The 21947-nt window shown below is 35.6% G+C and overlaps 1 protein-coding gene across 1 annotated transcript in view; it reads right to left on the reverse strand.

Moving 5' to 3' along the window:
• Lin7a (lin-7 homolog A, crumbs cell polarity complex component) overlaps positions 1-6676 on the reverse strand; it is an 87003-nt gene extending 80327 nt beyond the window's left edge. Inside the window, exons 1-2 of the mRNA XM_019210578.2 lie at positions 6661-6676; positions 6121-6239 (exon numbers count right to left, since the gene is read on the reverse strand). The gene's annotated coding sequence lies outside the window, so the exon portion shown is untranslated. The remainder of the gene's footprint in view (positions 1-6120; positions 6240-6660) is intronic.
• Between the last annotated feature and the right edge of the window lie 15271 nt (positions 6677-21947).

The following is a 21947-nucleotide window of genomic DNA, read 5'->3' on the forward strand; positions in this document are numbered from 1 at the left end:
ACATCAATACATATGATTTATAACCATCCGTGTTACAACCATTCATCAATCAAAGGAAATAGACTGGAACAATGGATTAAGAAACAAAATTCAATAATATGCAATATACAAGAAATGTACCTAGTTAAAAAAGAAACTCATAGACTGAAAGTAAAAGGTTGGAAAACAATTCTCCATGAGATAGGAACCTGGAAAAAAGCAGGGGAAGCTATCATATTTGCAGACATAGTAAATTTCAAACCAAAACTAACGAAGAGAGACAAAGAAGGTCACTATATCCTTGTAAAGGGAACAATCCAAGAGGAAAAAATGACAATCATAAATATATATGCACCAAATACTAATGCCCCCAACTATACAAAAAAATACTAAGGGACATGAAAAATCAAATAAGCATGAATACAATTGTAGTGGGGGACCTCAGTACCCCACTGTCACAAATAGACATTATCTAAACAAAAAATCAACAAGGAAATACTACAACTCAACCAAGTTTTTGAACAAATGGACTTAATAGACATCTACAGAGTGTTCCACCCCACAAAATCAGAATAAAAATTACTTTCAGCTGCACACAGGTCATTCTCCAAGATAGATCACATATTAGCTCATAGAACATGTTTAAGTAAATGCAAAGGAGTTTAAGTTATCCCATGCATATTATCAGACTATACTGCAATTAAACTGGAGATCAGTAGCAAAGGAAATTGCAAGAACTTCACATACACATGGAAATTGAATAACACTCTCATGACCAACCAATGGGTCACAGAGGTAATAAAGAAGAAATTAGACAGCTTTTACAATTTAATGATAATGCCAATGCAATAGAAAAATATAAGGGACACAATGAAAGCAGTTTTACGAGGGAAATTTATAGCAGTGAATGCCCACACTAGAAAAACAGAGAGCTCAAATAACCTAATGCTGAATCTTAAGCTTCTAGAAAAAGGAGAGCAAGACAAACTAAAAGCTCATACAAGGGAGGAAATTATAAAAATCAGAGTAGAAATTGATGCAATGGAGACTAAGAGAATCATGCAACAAAATCAATGAATCGAAAAGTTGGTTTTTTGAAAGAATAAATAAAATCTATAAACCCTTAGCCAACCTTATCAAAAAAGGAAAGAAAAGGCTCAGATCCATGCAATTAGTAACAATAAAGGTGAAGTCACAACAGATCCAGGAGAAATCCAGAGGATCATCATTATCTACTTCTACAAACTGAATTTTAATAAAATAGAAAATACAGAAGAAATGGAAAGATTTCTAGATGCATATGAATTTTCAAAGTTGACTGAATAACACCCCGATTACAATCAGTGAAATTGAAAATGTAATTAAAATTTTACCAACAAAGAAAAGCCAGAATTTACTGCTGAATTCTAAAAAACATTTAGAGAAGAACTTCTGCCACTACATTTGAAACTTTTCAGTGAAATTGAAAGCCAAGTGATACTTCCAAATTCATTCCTAGAAGCAAGTGTTACTTTAATTCCAAAACCAGGGAAAGACCCAACCTAAAATGAGAACTACAGGCCAATCTCCCCAATGAATATAGATGCAAAAATCCTCAATAAGACACTAGCAAACAGAATGCAGGGTTATCAGGAAGATCATGCATCCTGACCAAGTTGGATTTATCCCAGGGATGCAAGGATGGTTCAACATACACAAATCAATAAATGTAATGCACTATATTTTAACTGTGTCAAAGACAAGAAACATATGATCACTTCAATAGATGCAGAAAAAGCATTCAACAAAATTCAACATTCATTTATGATAAAAACCTTGCAGAAAATTGGAATAGATGGTATTTATCCAAACTTGATAAAGGCTATCTATAAAAAAGCTGACAGCCAATATCATATTAAATGGTCAAAAACTGAGAACCTTCACACTAAAATCAGGAATAAGACAAGGATGTCCACTATCACCACTCCTGTTCAATATAGTTTTGGAAACATTAGCCACATCTATTAGACAAGAGGAAGTAATAAAAACAATAAAGATAGAAAAGGAAGAAGTTAAACTGTCATTATTTGCTGATGATATGATACTTTACGTGGAAGATCCAAAATACTTCGCCAAAGACTTCTGGACTTAATTGATAGATTCAGTAGAGTAGATGGATATAAGGTCAACACTAAAAAAATCAATAGCCTTCTCGTACACAAATAACAGAATCACTGAGAGAGAAATTAGAGAAACAGTTCCTTTCACAATAACATACAAAAAATGAAATATCTAGGAATCAATCTAATGAAGGAAGCAAAAGACCTCTAACAACACTCTGAGAAGAGACATTGAAGAGCATATAAGAAATTGCAAAGACATCCCTTGTTTTTGGGTAGGAAGAACCAATATACTGAAAGTGGCCATACTTCCTAAACAGTGATACAGATTTAATGTATTCGTGATTGAAATCTCAACAGTGTATGTTAGTGAACTAGAGAAAGCAATCCAAAAATCCATTTGGAACCAGAAGAGACCTAGAATAGCAAAAGCAATTCTAGGCAACAGAGATATGGCAGTGGATATCGCAATCCCCAACTTGAAACTATACTACAAAGCCACTGCAATAAAAACAGATTGATACTGGCAAAGAAACAGACCACAGATTAGTGGAATAGATTAGAAGACACAGAAAAAAACTTCAGACATACTCAGCTATCTCATCTTTGACAAAGAAGACAGCCATCCCCACTGGAGGAAGGATAGCCTCTTTAATAAATGGTGCTGGAAAAAGCTGATTTCAACTTGCTGAAGATTAAAACTAGGTCCCTATCTTTCACCATGCAATAAACTAAAATTGAAGTGGATTAAAGATCTAAATACTAAAACAGATACACAGAATTTGTTGGAAGATAAGCTAGGTAGAATTCTTGAAGACATTGGCATAGGAAATCACTCTATGAACAAATCCTCAGTAGCACAGGAACTAGCACAAAGAATCAACAACTGGGATCTCATCTTTTTAAAAGCTTCTGCATGCAAGAGAAACCACCAACAGAGCTAAGAGAAAGCCTACAATGTGGGAAAAATTTTTTACCAGCTGTTCCTCAGACAAAGGTCTATTATCCAGAATGTATAAAGAACTCAAAAAAAAATCAGAACCCTCAAATTTATAAACCCAATTAAAAAAATGGGCATCTGAAATAAACAGACATTTCTCAAACAAAGAAGTAAAAGCAGCAAATAAACATAAGAAAAAATGTTAAACATCACTGGTCATTCGAGAGCTGCAGATGAAAACAACACTGAGATTCCACCTCACCCCACAAAGAATGGCTGTTACCAAGAAATCAACCAGTAACAAATGTTGGCAGGGGTAGGGGAGAAAGGAACCCTTCTTCATTGTTGGTGGGAGTGCAGACTTGTTCAACCACTGTGGAAATCAATATGAAGATACCTCAAAGAAGTAGAATTAGAAGTCACTTTTGACCCACCTATTCCCCTGCTGTGTATCTTCCCAAAAGAATTAAAAGAATCATACACAGCAATATATGCTCACCGATGTTTATAGCGGCACAGTTTGTAATAGCTAAAACTTGGAAACAGCCCAATTGCCCATCAACTGGAGTTTGGATAAAGAAGATGTGGGGTTTTTTTTTATATATATAATGGAGTACTACTCAGCCATAAAGAATGAGAAACTACAGACATTTATAGCTAAGTGGATGCACATTTAGGACATACTCATAAGTGAAATTAATAGGACATGCATGTGTAAATACTAAAACATTTCTCTGGTGTGATAAACTAAAAGTGTAAGAATCAAAATTTATAATTGACATTGTGTAATAGGACAAAATGTCTAAAGGTGTAGGGGAAATAGGGGTAGCAGAAAGCTAAGAAGGGAAAGAAAAAATAAAAGAAAAGAAAAAAATGGAAACAATATTTCTGTAAATAGGGAAGGGTGGAGGGGGTGAATGGAGGGCAGGGGAATGGGGAAAAAATAAGAATCAAGATATTTCATGTAAAGCACAAGATCCCAATTATAAATGTAACTGTATCATATACCTAAAATGTACCAATAAAGAAAAAAGAAAACAAAGAACACAGTTTAAAATATTAGCTAACAAATATTTCCGAGACAGTCATATAACTGAACCACAGAGACTTCTTTCCAAGCAGCCATCATTTCATTTCTGATTTGACCTTGTTACTTTATTATTGGTCTCACTTGTTTATACTCTTGTGCCCACGCGTGTATTCTCACAGTAGTCAGAGAAACCTTTTCCAAATACGAAACTCTCCGAGGGTCTCTGATCACACTTAGAATGAAGCTCAGTGTTCTGACTGTGCCTTGTGAGTCCTTAGATGATCCGTGCTCTAGCTGCCTAGATCTAGGGATCCTACCTTGCTTATTCCTCGCACACATACTGATTTTTGGGCTATTATTCTCATGTATTATGATCATTACTGCCTCTGGGTATTTGTCTTTGTTTCCTTTGCCTAGAATACTTTTCCTCCTGATATTTAAGTGAATTGTTCCATTATTTTAATTAGGTTTTAAAATTTGACTATCCTGACTTACCCTGACACCTCTAACCTTGCTTTATTTTTCTCCATAGTCTTGTTACTTTTTGGTACCGGATTGTGTACTTATCTTAATGGCATGTAACTTCCATGAACTCAGACTGAATTGGTCAGGAGCTACTGTATATATGCAGTGAACAGAGATAAATATTTGATATATCCTATATTTAGTTATGTGGGAAGCCGAGTGAGAAGACACAGAAGATAAAATCTCTAAAAAAGGAAAAATTGGCCATACAATCTCAGGTGAATGGTACTCTATGAAGAAAGAAAAAGTGTAAAGAATTTAGCCTTGGTCTACACAGTAGTCATAAAAAGGAGTTTAACCAAAAGAAAGCCTGTATAGTTTCTTGATAGTTTATACATTTTCCACCTAGTGGAAGTCAGTGGTAGAGAACTCTACACTCTTGGGAGATTTCCTTTAAGTCTTTGATCATTTCTTAGATCAAAGGTTTGAGAAATAATTATAGTTTCTTATTCAAACTATATTCATTATTAACAAAATTAAATAGTGAAAAACTTCATCTGACAAAGTTTTAGGAAATGCACAGTATAGGTGAATCCCAGCAAAGTCCCAAATATTAACTGCACCATACAGGCTACAGTTTAAATCTCTAGAAAGTTTTGTACATCTCAATCTTAGCCAACTGCGTCTTTTGCAAGACATATACTAGTATTATGGGGAATGTGCACTGGTCACAAATCAATTTTCAAAGAGTAGGTGCAGTTAAAATATGGATTCCTTGAGAGATATAATGCTCTATGCTATAAAAAACTGTCCAGGCAATCACTGGGTTCACCTTGCTTTGGAGAGGATGCCAGTAGTTAATTAATCACTGCAAACTTGAGAAGGAAAAACACACTAGATTTGTGGGTTGTGTGCTAGATTAATGAATTATAATCTAGTGTCTGGTAGGCTAGGGGTAATGGATTATGGAATACAATTATATAGCTTATATAGCTCAAGGGACTTTTCTTATAACCAATTTAATTAACTTGTTTAATGGTCAATTCCACCACAAGTCAATACAAAATTCAAACAGTCATTTCAACACATTTATTTCACCTTACTCCTCTTGAAATCATTAGCCAAGAATGCATTACAAAGATTGTCTATAAAGGCATCCTAGCTTTTGCATTAGCATACTGGACTGGTATTTGGATAACTGTAACTAGTCAACGGGACTAATCTTTCAGATTTTCCTGTGAAATAAGTACTTGAATATTCCTTAAGAAAATCTCATCCCTTATTAATTATGAGTATTTATACCTGAATTTCTAGGTGCTTCAAGCGATTAGTAAGTAGTTTAGAGTTTAGGCAACAGTTACCTGATGAGGCAATCTATTCCTTGGGTCCATAAGATCAACATTTGGTTTTATATGAATATATAAATTCTGGCTGGATCTAATTTAAGAATTTAGCAGACTAAATTATATTTTATCATCTGTCTAAGCAGCTAAAAACAGAAAGTTAAGATGTAGTTCCAATCTTGACAATTTCAACTATTTGTGTGGAAAAGACATGTTTCCTATTCAGAGGACATATGGCTGAATATTAAAATCTTAGTGTCTTACCTCTCGAATTGCTGTACAAAACTCACTCTGAAGCACTTTTTTGAGGGATTGTAGCTTGTGTACTGGTACTTCTCCAGACTCCTGTAGTTTTTCCAGTAATTCAATTGCTCTTGCAACATCTAAATGAAAAAAGAAAATGGAGAGATATATAATAAACTATATCTCAGCATAGTAATAGTCTTCCAATTGAATGATAACATTATTACAATTGAAAAGCAGGCAGAATTACCTGCAAAATCAGATTTTATAAATCAGACCTTAATGATTTCATCTTTTAGTAATAGTCACTTTAACCTGTTGCATATAATTTGTTACTAAATACATCTTTTTGATGGTATTTCATGTTTTTTTTCTTACAGATCAATTTGAGTAAGGAAAAAAGAGAAAGACACGTATCTGTTATTTATTCTCATATCCCTGTAAACAAAGTAGTTCTATCAGTTTCACCTCTAAGATGCTTTTAATTTTTCGCATATGACATTTACCACACCAAAATCTCATATTTATTAGTATGATGATTCAAGTACACATCTCGTTCACCTGTATATAAATTCCTTGAACATAGGAACTTGTCTGATTTGTTTGCCCTTGCATCCCACAGTCTGGTACAACGCAATGAATTAATATTTGATGAAGAAATGAGCTAATGGACTCTTCATTTCATCACCACTGCATTATTCCAGGTCCTCATCATCTCTCCTCTAACTGGAATAATTTCTTCCTTCCCAGCCTCTTCATATAGTCCACAGAGTGATCTTCCTAAAAACAAAAATCCAATCATTTATCCACCTATTACCTTCTCACGCAGTACCAGTCAAGAGTTTTCAATGTCAGCATCAGAGGTTAATATATCAAAGTACAGTCTTTTGTGGCTATGAAATTGTTAAATCCCTGGATTGTTTCACATCACCCAGGTAAAATGTCACAAAAAAGCCATTTTAACATACTTATAAATATCTCTTCTACCCTATTTTGCAGTCAACAGTTCACTGAAAAGTCACTGAGGCATTTAACTAGTAGGATATGGTTAATTTAGGTCACTAGCTCCAGAGAGTGCCACATATTCCTGAAGTCAGATTATAAATTGATCCCATCTATCCATCCATCCATCCATCCGAGTTCCCATTATAATTGGCAATAAATTTAGCAAGAATAATACACTTCCTTCCTGAATTCACAGACCTCATAATATAATGAGAGAGGAATATAATAGCATATTCACCTACAACGAAATTGTTATCACTTCAGAATTTAAGTGGGGTTAGTACAGGTGTAGGTATTAAATTGAAGAAAAAAGCCACAAAGTGAGTATAGAGACTCTCCTTGAAGCAGTTATTTTGATTGCCAGTTGTAGCCTAACATAACACAAATCATGAAATCAATATGACACTATCAGCTTCTGAAGTTTTTCTTTTAGTACATAAACTGGAACATAACACAGTCAATTGGAGAACACTGGGTAATCTATAATCAATAAGATACCAAGGTGAGATTTTATGCATTTCCAACTGCATAAAATACTGTGCCCATACACCCAGTGAGTGCCCAGAACTCTCAACATGTTTAAAATTGAACTCATTATTTCTTTCCCTGAAAAATCATTTCCTCTCCCTAAATTCTATATTTCTATTAATATTATCCCAACCATCCTGTCTACTAAGCTAGCCCATGTCATCATCACTCACCCCCACATGCAATTACTCAGCAATTACTACTGACAGAGTCTAACTAAAAATTGCTTTTGGAATGGAGTTCCTTCACTTCATTATTTCAGGGAAGCCTTCGTCATTTCTCACCTGTAGTACAGGAACAGCTCCTACCTAAATTCTTTTAAACTAGTTTTTCTTTTTCAGTCCATCCGCCAAACTGCTTCTAGAGTAATTAATTGTCCTGGATGATAAGCCCACGCCTCTGTGGCTCAACATGTATTTGCCTTTGTTCTTGGAATGCAATTCATTAATTCACTGATTCACTCAGTAGTGCTGGACCTTGTACTTTGACAGAAGACCCTGTGACAAAGGTCGCTCTTTTTCTTGCTTTCCTAGAATGTACAGGCATGAGTATCACAGGTGAACAAGAAAGTTGTATGCCCTATAAACACAGCACTATGGGCTGGACCTGGATGCATAACAAAAACGTTCTATCATCATAGGGCACCTCTTTGTGAAAGTAACAGCTAAGCAGAGTCCTAGACAGGGGGAAGAAATCAGGAAAGTGGGTGTTTCAGGCATATGGGATAAGTGACAGTTCAAGGCTTCAGAGAGTGTGGGATGTTCAAAAATTGGAGAGGAATTCAGTATGGCTAAAGCTAAAATCAGGGAGATAGCAGTTAAGAGATGAAGAGATAAAAATAACATCATGGAGGTATTTTAGGTGGGGCACGGTTGATTTAGTTTAAGTAGCATCTCTTCAAGCACATTTTAATTGGCTTTTCAGAGCATACTTAGATGTTTTCATGTCTGTTTTTCTGCGACTCTTTATTCACTCATCCTCTGTAGGAATTGCTACTCTCTGTGCTACCTCTGAATGTCTCTCTCCTTCCTTCATCCTTGCAAATCTACAAGCTTCTTGAAGTGTCAGGAACAATATCTTTTGTGTCACTGTATTAACAGTTGATTATAGAGTAGCTGGCACATAGTAAGTGTTTAATGCACATTTGTTGAATGAATGATATTTAATTAATGAGATTAGTTCAGGAATGTGGGTGCTAGAGCTCTATGCCTACATGGATCCATGATTTCTCATGAATGTAGACCTCTAGATCACCGTTGTTTGGTCTGGTTTGGGGCAAGGAGTTCATAAGCTGAAGGGTATTAATGACAAAGGGGTACATTTGGGGAAAATTGACACCAACCTGAACATTAAGTAGTTCTCAACATACGCTGTACAATGAAACTGCCTTGGATGCCTTTAAAAATATATATCAGCTCCTGAGACCCTCCCCCCAAAGATACCCATGCCATTAAGATATATGAAAGATAGGCCTATTCTGTTCATTAGGTCTTTCCCAGGCTTATAAGAGGCATCAGGGAGATGAGAGAAAATTTGTGAAAAAGTGCTATTCTTTTGACACAGAGTACACACTGGCTACTCTGCTACTCTTCCAGAAGCTACATGAGGTTTTGGACAAAAACAGTTGCAGTGAAGACAAAGGGACAGGAGCAAGTCTTTTCCATTTGCCTGCATAGTAGACTGATGATCTGCCTACCCTCTCTGTCAATCTGAACAGAGGGAGAGAACTGGAAAGCAATGGCTACTGCAACCGGAATTGTTTTGCTGGTTAACCACCCCGCTCCCCTCCCCAGGAGATGAGGGACACAGAGGGAATGATAGGGGACAGTGGAAGTCTCAGAACCAAAGTCTGAAGAGATTAGTCCTCCCAGTCCAGGCCTGGCTGGTGCTGGAAGTATAAAGGTGGTACGTGATAATTGGACATGAGACTGGAGTTTTAAACGCAATTTGGATTCCCTGTAGTGCTGGGATAAAACCTGCAAGGCCAGGATTTGGAAGGAAGCAAAAAGAAGCCTTCAAGTCAGCAAAATACTTATTTTTACAACTACTGCAACAATGTGTGCATGGTTTCTGTATGAGTTCCCTAAGGTTCTTGTCCAGAATCTCCTTATGGTTATTTTAGGAAATGATGCTACAAGTTTGGTTACTAACAAAGATATTTAGGTGTAGTAGTGTGGCTCAGATTAAGACTAGGGAGACTGCCAGACAAGTAAGACAAAAAGCAAGAAGATCACAAAATTTTCTCCTGGAAATGTTTTCATTTAATTTTCTAATTCTCAGATTATCTTCATCTTATCATGTAATTAAAATACTTGGATATTATAAGTCTCCCCAATCCCCTTCACATCCTTGATTCAATTCACTCCTACTCTTCAAAAACAACAATAAAGGTAACTTTTATTTAACGTCTCAAAAGTGAGGGTATCTTAGTGTATTTTCTGCTGCTATATTGGACAATCACAAAATGGCTAATTAAAATAGAAAACAAATTTATTTTGCATAGTTCTTTAGACTGAGGGGCTGCATGTGGTGAGAGCCTTATTGCTCCATTATAATATGAGGGAGGGTACTGTGTGGCAAAAGAGCAAGACAGAGCTGGCTGTTATATCAAAGCTACTCTCAAGAAAACTAACCCACTCCTTCACTAATGGCAAATGTTGACAGTGTATTCATCAGGGTAGAGCTCTCATGACCAAATCTCTTCTGAAAGGTCCTCCTTTTCCATATGGTCTGTTGCAATGATAATTACATTTCCATATGAATTTTGGAGGGGATTTCAAACCATAGCACTTGCTCTAACCTCCCCCAAATCATGTCTTTCTTACCCACGAAATATATTCATTCTATCCCAATAGTTTCAAAAGTCTTAAAATATTCCGTCATGAACTCAAAGGTTCAAAGTTCAGAATCTCATCTACATCAAATGTTGAGACTCGAAGCATAATCCACCCTGAAGTAAATTTACTCTCCCTGTAAGCTTAGCAAACCAAAACAACATCTATTTGCAAAATACTATGGTGGGACAGGATAGACATTCCTACTTCAAAAGGGAGAAACAGGCAAGAAAATGGGACTAACTTGTCCCAAGAAAGTGCAAAACATAATAGGGGAGACAGTCTTACAGCTGGAGAATAACCTCTTTTGACTTCATATCTCACAAACTGGGGACACTAGTGCAGGAACTGGAGTCTTACTCCTGCCGCTCTCCCAAGCTGATGCTTCCAGTGGGTAGCTCTACAATTCTAGGATCTTTGAGACAAGGCCATTATCCCAGCTTTGCTAGTCCGGGCTCTCCGAGGTGGTCCTTCTTCTGTGACTTCCTTTGAAATCTAACTGGAGAAAGTTGTGCTCTTGAGATTTTACGTTTTGCATGTCTGTGGACTTAACATCATGCTGTTACTAGCAACGTCTACCACTTGCATTTTTCAGAGTAGCAGGGCTAAACTGCGTGGGACCCACAGCTAGAGCTGTGCCTAGGTTAGTTGAGGAGCACCGAGCAGGAGAGACTGGAGCAGCCCTTCTCTATCTACTAAGCCCCTTTTGCCTTCCTGGGAAGGGAGGGGCAGCCTTCTGCAATGAGCGGGATAGGTTTGAAAATGCCTCTTGGACTTTCTTCCATTGTCTTGATGAATAGTGCTTAGCTCCCTTTTACCCATATTAATCTCTTGAACAAAGAGTTGCTTGGACACAGACTTTATATTCTTTCCCAAACACAGCTTTTCTTTCTTTCTTTTTTTGTTTTTTATATGACCAGGCTTCAAATTTCTGAAATCCTTTTATGCTATTTCCATTTTAATTTGTTTTCTCACTGTGGTCACTAGCCTCTCCCAGGAAGATCAGCGGTCCCACAGTGACATCCGTTTCTTCTGTTACGTGCCTGTGGTTCCAGTTCTGTGAAGTGGACCTGAGTCCCTCGCTCACCACAGGGAGCTGCCTCCTGGAATGGCCTGAACCACCATAGTCTCCCCTGTTACAGCACTTACAGATGTCGGCAGTGCCTTCTACTGGGGACCAGCTATTGAAAGACTTGTTAAGGAGCGGGCTTTGTTTTGTGGGTGCGGGACTTGGAGAGATGGCGTAACCTTCAGATGTCACGTGACGTACAACCTGTTTCTGGAGTTGTCAGCAAAGGAGAACACATGCACCAGGAACCAGAGTGTTTCCAGCCTGGGGCTGGGGGCTTGGAATGCAGAAGAGCCGTCAGACAGCCCATCCACGAGGCAGCAGCCTGAATGTTTGTTGCTTAGGTATTTTTTCTTGTAGGTATCCTCCTTCATAACTCTCAAGGTCTATATTCTATAAATTGCTAGGACATGGACACAATTCTACCAAATTCTTAGCAACTATATAACAAAGATGACCTCTGCTCCAGTTTTCAATGCCTTATCTCTCATTTTCACCCGAGACCTCCTCAGAAAGGCTTTAACTATCTGTTCTTTTATTTACACTCTGACCATGACTGCATACGTACTCCTTAAGAAGCTCACACCGCTAGTCTTCTCTCCTTATGAGCTCTCACCAAAATTACTGTGTTCTGTTTGTATCAATGCAGGCTTTTGCTAAGTTACTCCTGTAAACTCTTCTAGCCTCTGCCCATTACCCAGTCATTCTGAAGCTGCTTCATATTTTCAGATATTTGTGATAGCAACACATCCATTTCTGGGTACCAATTCTATGTTGGTCTGTTTTCTGCTGCTGTGGCAGGATACCACATACTGCCTAAATTATAAGGAAAATAAATTTATTTCTCATAGTTCAAAAGGCCACGAAGTCAAAGAGCTTGGTACTGACATGTGGTGAAAGCCTTTGTGCCACATCATTAGTTCACAGAAAGGGCAGAAAGCACATGTGAGACGGAGTTCACCTGTATAATAAAGCAGCTCCAGTGTATAACCGAATGACTAACCCACTCTCGTTCAGTAATGGCATGAATCCACAACTGGCTGACCTGATCACTTCTGTCATCTCTATTTTCTAATATTATCACAATGATAAATTTCAATGTGGGTTTTGGAAAGGACATTTAAAACTGTGGAATAGAGTCATTGTATACCAAGAGCTTTACATCTTTTAGCCCAATTTTTCTTTATAATAACTATATTTTATAGAAAATACATTTTGCAAATGAGACAATTAAGGCCTAGAAAGTTTACATAATTCACAAACAAGTAGAAAATCTGGATTTGGAGTTTGGGTCTGACTGATTCCAAACCCTGTGCCTATTATCTTTATTTCAATCACAACTTTGCATTTAGTAGTTTTATCTTTGGTATTTATATTTTTTATAATAGCTCTATGTTTTGCGGGCTGTCTTGGTCAGAGGCTAAGCTCCTAATTTTCCTTCTTTCAATAAAGATTAACCTGTATTCCTTTACCAATATACCTTTCTCAGGTAGTATCCATTGATGAAAATATCACCCAGAGAGATTTGACATAATAGAACAGAGTGGTTCTAGGCCTGCTTTTCACTGAAATTATCTGGAAGCCCTAAAAACCACACATGAGTGGATCCTATTTACGCAAATTTCTGATACAATTGATCTGGGGAATGGCTTGGGCATCAGGAACTTCAGAGTGTCCCCATAAGTAGTCATGTAGAGAATCACTGACAGAATCTCACACATCTGGGAATTTCAATAATAATGTTATTTATAATACTAATTGCTATCACACATGGTGTTCATTATACCACTGCTTCAGCCATTTTATTCCTACAAACAGTACTTTGAGGTAGGTACTATTATTGTACATATTGTACAAAAGAGAAAGTTGAGATCCATAGAATTAAAAGTATTTCTCTTGGTGAGTGAAAGAAATGGAATTTGAGTCTAGCAGTAGAGCTTTAGAACTGGGGCTACATTTCAGATGTGGCTCTAAAATCCATGCACAATCAGCTATATGTATGAACAGTTCAAGCAATAATGGATCAAAAAATAGCTAAGCCTATAATGACTGAGGATGTGCTGAGCATGTATGGACATTTTTGTTATTATTCCCCAAAGTATATAGTGCAATAACTATTTATATAGCATTCACATTGTATTAGATATTATAAGCAATCCAGAGATGATTTAAAGTTATGGTAGGATGTACTATTCCATGTTATATAAGGCTTGAGCATTTACAGACATTATTACCTCTGGCAGCAGGAGAGGGGTGTTGGTGTGGAACAAATGCCCTGTGGATACCAAGGGATGTCATAGTTCAAATCATTCCTGGAACTTCTACTTCTCCAAGGTTGCTAATAGAGATTGAGTTGACCTGATAAACAAATCCTTGCTTGACAATCTTAAATTTTAATCAATTTAACAATTTGCCCCATCCACTTATTAAAAAAAACAGACTGACAGAAAAAAAACAAAAAAACAAATATGCTGAGGTATAGCCTTAAAATCTGATCTTATGGTAGACAGTTTAGGAGGTTTTGACACAGGATGTGGTTCACAAATGCGTTCTGCAGGTTACTGAGTAGTCTGCTAACTAATTTAGAACAAAATGAGCTTATGGCCACCATTTATCCAGTGATTACTTATCTTATATCATCTTTTAAAATTTTCACTAATATACAGAGAGATTACTATTACTTCTACCACAAAGCTAAAGAAAAATAAAAACAATTAGGAATTACAAAGATGCATTATCCAAAGCCTTACAACTACCAATGGTGGAGAGAATATTCAAAATTATCTATATTAGCCTCTGCCCATGCTTTTATATTCCTCTAACCTGACACTTAAAATGAGTTGGAAATAAAATAACTAAGGATCACCAATATTATTTTTTAAACATAGCAACATGGACCTTTGTGAACTGGGCAAACAGACGTAACACTGCTCAGGGCCTCAGATTGTATTGCAGTACTGTTAATATGTGATCGTGCTGGATTATTGAAAAATGATCAAGTCATAATCAATAGCTGGTAAAAGTAAGGAGACAAATATTGGAATGACTTTCTTCAAAGCAAGTCGAACATTATAAACAAAACAAAGACTAAGCAAACTACAGGAACATAAGAAAATATTGGAACTTAGAAGGAATGGGTTCCAGTAATCTTGAAAAGTCTGAGTGTGACCCTTTTATTCTTTAATGATATTTTGATTAACTTGCGTGACATGTAGAATGTGCAATTTGACCCATAAGTTATCTGAGATGAAACTTGGATAAAGCAGGAGCTGCGTCATTTAAAGATATTGGCTATTGATGCTACAAAAATTTGTGGAGCATAATAGCAAAGAATATGAATTACCAACCCCAAAGCCATCCACAGCCCTCTTCCATTCTTCTACTACAGAAACTGAAGAATGAAGACACTTCTGTTTCCACACTCTATTGAAATTTCCCCAAGTCATTATTAATACAAAGCCACAGGGTATGGCTTCCAAGGCCTTTGAAATGAGCAGGCTGGCATTATGCCTTCAGAATTTGCTCTCTGTTCCCTAATGCTTTTCTCCTTCCTGTGACATCTGTAATGTGTTAAAATGCCTAAAATGAAACCACCATTTTGTCTTCCTGAAGGTGCCTGACATGTGCTAAGGACTGTAGAACAGGAAAAAGAAAGATACGTAGCATTTGATGTCATTATTGAACCGTTGCACTATTCCTACACTGTCCCAATCCCATGATTCTCATCTATGAAACAAAATACAAGTTTTACTATTTGGTTTTCAGTGGTTTTTAACCACATGCAAGCTATTTCACACAAAAGCACATGACTTCAAAAGCACTTTTCTAGCTTGAGGATAAGGTTGATGTTACAGAGAAACTACAGTGACACATGGTGGTCCCTTGACTAAGATAGCCATGAAAAGCTTCCTTCGTAAGGCAGTATTGGGACTGAGAATTTAATACTGAGGAGCTATCAATCATAAGGAAGTCTGCCAAATCTAAAGGAAAAGCATCCAGATAAGAATAGCAAGGGAAACATATTTCAAGTGATGGGAACAATCCTACGTGCTACAAGGTCTGAAAAGCCAGTGTCAGAGGCACACTGTGTTTAAGGGAAATAAACAGGAGTAACATTGGTGTGCCAGTAAATTATTAACAACTAGCTTTTCAAAATCAAATAGGCAAAAACAAAAAAAGCCCAGATTGGTAGTACTTATTAATTTCTTTGGTATAAATATTTCCACCACATTCAGTTTTAAGCTACCAACATGATATCATTGGCTTGCAAAATTCTAGAATATTTAATAATAAGCTTTCACAAGCCAGGAAGCACCAGTCCCAGCACTCTGCTGAAAATAAAACGTTTTAAAAGTAAACATGGCCCAGACTTTGTACAAGGATTTCATAAGAGGGCTATATTTCATTATAATTGGTTAAGAAAAATGAATGATGCGATCAAATTCACATTTTATAAACACGACTCCAAATGTTTACAGAATTAACCATAACGGATCCAGAGTGCACACCAGACACTAGCTAGAAAGAAGGCTTTTTGGTGGCACTGGGCCAGCAATGGTAGCCGCTGAGCCTAGAAGGCAGCCATGGGGGTATGAGAAATGGATCAGCTTTAAAGAATAAGTCAGTGGAAGCAGAAACACTGCCCTCAGCGCTCCGTAGTGGGATGACACAGACCCTCCACAAAACGCCCATCCGCAGAAAGGGGCAGATTAGTGAATACAGTCACATACCTAAGCAGCACTTCATAAATAATTGTGAATATTGCCTTACCTATAAGAAAATTATGTCAACAAATGTTTCACACACAGCCTGGCGATTCTTTATTATACAAGAGCAAAGCATAGATTCATTTTTTTTAACCAAGATTCCCCGTCAAGAATTCCCAGTGATGCGCCTGGTGATGCAGTTAATGTAACAAAAAGTAACGGTTGATTTAGTGGCTGCTTGCAATGTGCCAACATTGTTAAATAAGATGCAAATTCCACTGTGAAAATTGGAGTCTCCATTAGGATCAAGAATTAGAAAAGGCCTAGCTTCAAGGGTTCTGACTTGCATAGGTTGAGTGCTCTCAACTCTAGAAGTTCAAAAACCTCCTTTCTTATCTTGGGAAGATCCATTATTCTTCTCAACTTCTGATCTCTCCAGTTCCAGTCAAAAACCAGAAATTTTAAGGGGTTCAAGTTATGTCAACAAATTTAATAAGTGCCTAAAATGTAAAGGTAGAAAAACTCTGAATGCAAAATTATCTTCAAAGGAAATAATAATAGGGTGGCATTTTTCTATTATTCCCTTCCTATCTATGAAATATCCCTCAGATGGGGTCAGTAAGGGATTATGTAAAATGTTTCACTGCAGTACCAAGCAATTGGAGAATATAATTATAGACTTGGACGTCAAGGAGACCTGAGAATTATAACATAATAATACTGACTAGATATTCACTCTTTTCTCCTAACACTATTTTTAACTTTGAATCTTTACTTCCTGTTCTACTAGTGGCAATATTTGAAGAAGAAATGTAAAAATATAGGAAGGAAATTACTTCAACTGTCATTCCCTTTGATAAATTGACTAGATGTCCTTTTTAAAAAGATATATCCTTTATGATAGGGCACCCAAAGTTTGAGTGCCGTAGCTCTAATCAACTATTTCTAGCAATGTCTGTATTCCCTATTCAGCATCGTAGAACTCACTATTAAGTATTTTTTTAAAAACATACAAGAAACACTAACCTATTGTAAGTTCTCTGAAATATATTAAAATTTTGCCAAAGTGTTTAACTTCCTAGTGTACAACAAAGCACAGGAACCCAACAAAATAAAATTAATGGCATACAGTACTCTGCATTTTCAATACTGTGATACAAAAGGAAATCCTGCCAATTCACAAGTTACTAACTAGACATGACAATTAGTAGAGCCTACTCATCTGATACTAATCTCTGCTTTGATCCACTAACACTTTACAGTGTTCCTTAAACACAGACTAATTGGTTAACCCCTGGAAGAAGTGGCTCAATGCAAATGCATTCAAATGAAATAAAAATGTTTACTCATTATATTATCACAAATATTTCACTTTATAGTTATTACTAAAATCTGAATGATCATTTCCTTGGAGATTTTGAGTCACCAATGAAGTATATTACACAAAGAAGTTTGACAGTTCTAGAATTTTTAGATCATGAATTTATATAATGATAAAATCCTGGCCTGGACTTCTGAAAGTATTTGGCAAACTCATTACAACCAACCAAACAATTTATGCTACAAAATGAAAAGCTACAATTGCTAAGAGATTCTGAAAAATGGAAGGTACCTATTTTATTTGAAAGTGATTACTTTCCCAATGAAAAAATCTTTAGGTACACAAAGCTCAAGATACAGCTTTCTTTGTTAAACAACTGCTGCTATGTGGTTGTGGTCGGAATGAGTAATGTGCTCCCAGTTTTTCTAGGAACTATATTCAGGATTTTGTTCTCTTTTTCATCTTTCCATTTTTTTGAAGTCATCTAATTTTCTTCACCAAGCAGCTAAAATCGAAGATTGATTTGCCTACCATCACATTCCTTTCTCTGTACGTTTTCTTTTCTTTCTCTTTGTTGTATTTTATACCTTTCCTTTCTTATATAGTCTCATCTCACTTTTCTATTTAATCTTGTATCCATGACTTTACATCATTATAGTCAACTACTGTACAGCCTTATTTCTAATGAAAGTGAGATCAGTTTATTTTCATTATTTCTTGTTTCCAACCTTGATAGAATCCATGCCAATGAACTTAGTTGAGTTTTGAGGTCTGTGAGGAATTAGAGCTGGCAAAAATATAGTTTTGCCTGTCTGAAAGCTGAACACGGCACTGTCCTTTTTTTTTTTTTTAACACTCTTTAGGAGAGCATGTATTTCCTATTATGTTTACACTGCCATTGTGTCCAATGTTGAATCATGACAACTGAACACTTAGAGTGTTTTGATGAATAGAACTGTTGTACTGAATTATATTTTCTTACATTGATATAACATTTTCTACTCACTTGCTAACAATGATACTGTGTCAAACACTACTTGATAAATTTGGATTTATTACAAAAATGTGAATTCTGAACAAAACAAAGAATGAAGGGACTATAACTTATCTTTCTATAATGACCAGATTTAATCTATAAGTAAGACAGAAAGAACCAATGAGTATGACTTGAAGGGAAATCAGAGTTCATTTTAGTGCTCTTAAAAATATTTAGGGAAGTCACTTTTCTTATTTTTCTTAGCTCTCTGGAGGAAGTAATTTAAGTGCAGATTACATTTTGTATGCAAATTCTTTTTCTGAAATTGCTTTTTTTTTTTTTTTTTAGCTCTCTGGAGGAAGTAATTTAAGTGCAGATTACATTTTGTATGCAAATTCTTTTTCTGAAATTGCTTTTTTTTTTTTTTAGCTCTCTGGAGGAAGTAATTTAAGTGCAGATTACATTTTGTATGCAAATTCTTTTTCTGAAATTGCTTTTTTTTTTTTTTAGCTCTCTGGAGGAAGTAATTTAAGTGCAGATTACATTTTGTATGCAAATTCTTTTTCTGAAATTGCTTTTTTTTTTTTTTTAATTGGCCATGCTGGGATTGAATCCAGGCTCTCTCTCACAGGATATACAAGTACTCTCTCATTCAGTTACATGAAATTTCTTCAAGTTGAATATAATGAATACTTATTCACTAGTCATTTAAGCATACTGGATGTGTAGGTGTAGGAATATAGTAAAACTACCATGTACAGATTACCAATATTATATCTCAGTATTGCAGCTTCCTGGCCTGTCTGTCCACAGTGTTGCTTACTTACATTTTATCTATGACCCCAATTTATTTTAAGTTTTTTTGTTTTGTTTTGTTGTTTTGTTTTGTTTTGTTTTGTTTTGTTTTTGGTACCAGGGATTGAACTCTGGTCCTTGTGCTTGAGAGGGAGGTGCCAGAATCACTGGGCTAAATCCCTGGTGACCCCAATTGATTTTAGATGCAGCTAAAATGAAAGAACAAAACACATTTCACAGAGCTTTGAGTTTAAATTGAAATCTATGTATTCTATCTATCTTTCCTTTCATAACTTCTTATCTATCCAATGATGTCTTAGCAAAATTAGTTAAATAATTATTTTCTTATTTGTTTTAAAATACTGGACACAAAAAGAAGCCAGTTGTAATATTTCTCTAATTTATTACATAAACACCACCTACATTTTATATTTGTAGTGATTCCATCTGTTTATTTGGTCAAAATTTTTGTTGTAATTGTTATCAGTAAAACCCAATCCCCTTTCCATCATGCTCCGGAAATCGGAAGAGAAAGACAATCAGGAAGTTGCTGAAGAGACACCCATCAGATTGGGTGTTTTCAGAAAGCTTGTTCTGAAGAAACTACAAATTTGAGTTTCCCATCCTCAGATGCATCCTATACTAGAAAATGGATGAATATTTTTATCTACACCGACAGTTTGATGTATTATTTTGCTATCAAGCTACTTAATAATACATTTCCTCTTTTACCTTATCACTACTATATCATACTGTCATCCAATTTCTTAGCTACTTTGGGAATTGTATGGTGAGGTTAGTGTGTTGGAATCTGCATTTTTAAAAGATTAGCAGAGGACAAAGCGAAGGTCGGTACTTGCAGCGCTGTTATGGGTGACAGTATACGCATTTATTGAGAATATGATTATTATCCAGCAACATGAAAAATGACTTAAATTTTTAAGTAAAAAATTCATAAAATGAGTTTCTTCTTATTAATTTAGATACTCTAGGAATTCTTTGACTTTATTGATGCTTCTTTTGCCAGTTAAATATTAGGAATAGAGAAAGAAGAAAAATAATTGTTTGGTAACTTACTGCATTTGCGTAACAAATAGTTCCTACCGCAGTGCTATTCAAATACAAGCACAGTTATATGAAACATTTGAACAAATTTTAAGCATGACCAAAAATCAACCAGAATACCTACTGCAAAATAAGTTAATGTCTGTGGTTTCATAGGGTAAGAAGTATTCCAGTCCACAATTTAGACATTTTTCTGTTTTAAAAAAATCCTTAAAATGTTGTCTGTGCTTTTAAGTCTATCAATAATTTCTGAAATTAAAGTGAAAGCTTACAGATATAATTCAAAATAATTTAACTGAAGGATTTTTAGCTAAAATTGGAATGTCTGTTGAAAATGTCTTTATCTATATATTGACTCAAAATTGTACCTTTTATCATGAACAACATGATACTCTGATACTTGCAAATGCCATAGATTAGTCAAACAGAATCAATCAACATACACCTCATTTCACATAATTTTTGTGGTCATAGTACTTAAAATGTACTTTCTTCTTAATTTTCAAAGATGTGATATCTTGTTACTAACCACAGTCACCTGTTTGTTCTACAGTAGGTGTCCTGAACTTCTATCAAGCTGATTTTGTATTCTCCAATACCCAAGTCTTTCACGCCCACCCAGCTCCTCCTAAGTACTGTCCTAGTCTCTGCTTCTCTGAGTTCAAAGTGCACAGATTCTAAATTTAAGTGAGAGACTGAGGTGTTTGTCTTTCGGTGCCAAGCTCATTTTATATAACATAGTGTCCTTGAAATTCATTCATGTTGTCACACATAACAAGATTTCTTTCTTTTCCAAAAGATGAGCACTGTATCACTGTGTATATATACACGATATTTTCTTTATCCATTTTATCCAGTAGTCACTTAGGTTGGTTCCATATGTTAGTTATTGAACAAAGTTGAGATGAACATAGAAATACAGATGTCTCTTGGGCATAATGATTTCCTTTCCAATGTATATCTACCCAGTAGTGGGAGTGCTGGTTCATATGCTAGCTCTATTTTTAATTTTTAAGGAACCACCATATTACTTTCCATAATGGTGGTATGTCTTTTGAAAAATGTCTATTCAGGTCCTCTGGCTATCTTTCCCGCTTGGCTATTTTAAGCCTACCTTGTAAATCCTTTAATATCATAATACATACATATCCAATGTATACTTGAGTGTATTCAATATGTATTCAATATGTAGTTGAATATATACATGTATTTTCTAACATTTTTCTCATATGTTTTCTATTTTATAATAAATCTGTTCTAATGAACCCTAATTGATGTGACCAACTCACCAAAAATTTAAAGGTAGATACTATATTTCTTTTTGATCAAATTCCACCACTTGTGTCTATATGAAAGCATTCATTATTTTCTAAATTCTCAATTAATTAAAAAATGTGCATATAATATTTCCTATTTTTTCCTGCTTTCTCTTTCATGCCTCATATGGATAATGTGTTTTCCTGATCTCTCCATTTTTAAATAAAGAGTTTAACAAAGAATATACATTATGTAAAGATCACCAATTTTGACTAAAATTATATCTATATAA

This window comes from Fukomys damarensis, unplaced genomic scaffold, assembly GCF_012274545.1.
Source record: "Fukomys damarensis isolate Sample0158 unplaced genomic scaffold, DMR_v1.0_HiC HiC_scaffold_15, whole genome shotgun sequence".
Taxonomy (NCBI): Eukaryota; Metazoa; Chordata; class Mammalia; order Rodentia; family Bathyergidae; genus Fukomys; species Fukomys damarensis.